Source organism: Oryzias melastigma, linkage group LG18, assembly GCF_002922805.2.
Source record: "Oryzias melastigma strain HK-1 linkage group LG18, ASM292280v2, whole genome shotgun sequence".
Classification (NCBI taxonomy): Eukaryota; Metazoa; Chordata; class Actinopteri; order Beloniformes; family Adrianichthyidae; genus Oryzias; species Oryzias melastigma.
The window spans coordinates 8,331,037-8,333,687 of NC_050529.1; positions in this window are offsets into that span (position 1 = coordinate 8,331,037).

Consider the following 2,651-nt stretch of genomic DNA (forward strand, 5'->3'; position numbering starts at 1 on the left):
TGGTACCAAACAGGTCAAATTTTCTTCGGAATATAAGTTACACCAAAGTATAAGTCGCAGCAGCCGATAATGCAATAAAGACGAACAAAAATTGTTTATAAGTCGTACTTTGGAGAGAAATTAAAAAATACGGGACCAAGAACTGAATCTTGAAAAGTAAATCATATTAACGGAATAGACTCTTTTGACCACCAAACTGTTCATTTATATTTCAGCTGATTTTTAAGCTTATTTACATTGATCATGTGAAAGATCAAAGATTAACAGTATTATGTGAAAGTGTGTTTTTTTAAGTGTCACCAGCAACATTTGCAATGTTAAAGAGTCAATAACCATCTTTTTGGCTAATCTAGCTTCAATTTTACTGTTCATTATACAAGCTATCCTCCACAAAGACGATTGTGTCATCAAAATATTTCCAGAAATATATTTTATCCAGAAAAAACTTACAGAAAACACTTTTTTTGAACAAAAATTGGTGAAGGTGTGAACGTATGCAGTTGTTGAGCATCTTAGTGGATCAAAAGTTGTGTTAATAAAGAGGCACAGCAAAGACAATTCAAGTTTCATTATGTGAATGGTGAGTAAACTAAACTTGACAAAACTTGTTGCACTACAATGAACTGCCTAAATCATCACTGTCAAATATTTATTTTATTAATATTTGTCTTTTTACAAAATGAAAGTGAAAGATCAGCTGAAGGGGGAACCGCCTATATGTGACGATTGTTGGTACAATATTTGTGGCCACACCTTCATCATTACAGTTTGGACTCTGTTGAATACAGTTCTCAGTTCACAGGTGTTCAGGCTGAAGGTGTTTTTGATCGCTGTGGACAGAAGCTGCAATGGAAAGACCAAGAAGGACTTGTGGCTGTCTTGGACAAACATGCCAACTATTCCTGATCCCTCTGATGGCATGGTTTCACTTCCAATATGCTTTTTATGAGGTAAAACTTTCTTTTTTTGGCTTATAAATATAAATTTACATATATATATATAATTCTTTGTCTTTTTTATAAATACTGCAGTTAACCCGATTTGAAAATATAGGAACTTTGGGGGAGAATCTTAAAAACACGGTATGTTTCTATCAGAAAGTCTTTAAATAGCATCGATGTAAACAAAACCTGATGGTCAAACCATTTTTTTTTTTAGGTAATACGCATGAAAACACATGCTCTCAACATAGCAGAATATTCCGGCAAGGAGGCTGTGGTAAGTGTATTTTACTGTAAAGATTGATTTACTTCAGGACTTCTTTTTTGACAAAAATTCTGATTTTTAAAGGAAAACGAATTGAACATCAATTATGATCTGTCAACACTTCTGAATGATGCGGCCTCCGTAACGAACAAGAATCAACTGGTGAAATATAGTACAGACAATGACCTTACATTATTGCTTGTGAAGTCTATAAAATGCTCAATTTCCATATTTTTTGGTAAAATTTCAGGAAATGTTCCAGGATGATCTTCAAACATATGCTGATTTACTCGAAATGATCAAGGTGAGTCTTCCATTTAATTGTCAGAATGTTGAAATAATTAAATAATGAAATACCAGTGTAAAAATGCCCTTTCCAAACAATATGTTTCTTCGTCTTTTAGTACAACGAATGGCAACACTCTATGATGAAAGCGAAACAAGCTCATGAGGAGGTCATGGCGATACGGAAGATGATAAAGATAGTAATATCAACGACAAAACGATGGCCTTTCAAACTTGATGTTATGCTTTATAATTTAATTCGCATCAATGAGGAGTTAAAAATGTTCTTTGACCTGAGAACCTGGAGCTACACTGCAGAAGCAGAAGACATCGAAAGAAAGCTGGAGAATCATTACATCTCTGAGTTTAAACACGAGATTCATGGAGATCTGGATTTCTACGCTTCTGAGAACCAAGACGAACTTCACGATGAACTCTAACATCTTGTTGCCAGCTTTGGCTTTAGTGAATTATTGGATTAAATGTTTTTACTATTTGGAGATGTTTTGCTCTTTTTCTGGAAATAAAAAATATGTCTAAAGAAACTATAAACCTAAACAAAATGTGTAAATGAATTTTCATTATTAAAAGTCACTTTCACTATTTCTTTATTTGAAACAAGAACACTGTATCTTTTTCATATTAATGTGTACATTCTAAATTCATTTTTTTCCTGAATAAAGAATTTGAGTTTACTGGACTCCAGTCACTGTGTGATAAACTAATGTGGGAAAACCTAAAAAATAAACCTTTACTGGTGTACTTCAAAGGGAAGATTTTAAAAAGTTGAGACAAAAATACATGCAAAGAATTAGGAAAATGTGTTTTAAAGAAGTGTTATTGTAAAAGCATTTAACTGTAATACCTTTAGGAATGTGTTTTAAAATACTTTGACACTCAGGTAAACCTTTAGATGAAACCAACACCCAAAGGACTTTCCTTCACTCCATGAGTCAAAGAAAATTATTTATAAAAAAAAAAATAAACCAATATTTTAACTTTAAACAAATATTTAAAAATCGTAACTTACCTAAATACTTTTATTTTTGCTTTGGAAATCTTTAAAAATCCATATTAGACAAGTACATGATTTTGCAAGTTTACGCCACAAAAAAGAGGAATAAAAAGAACAAAAAGCATCAAAAGTTCAACAGAATAAA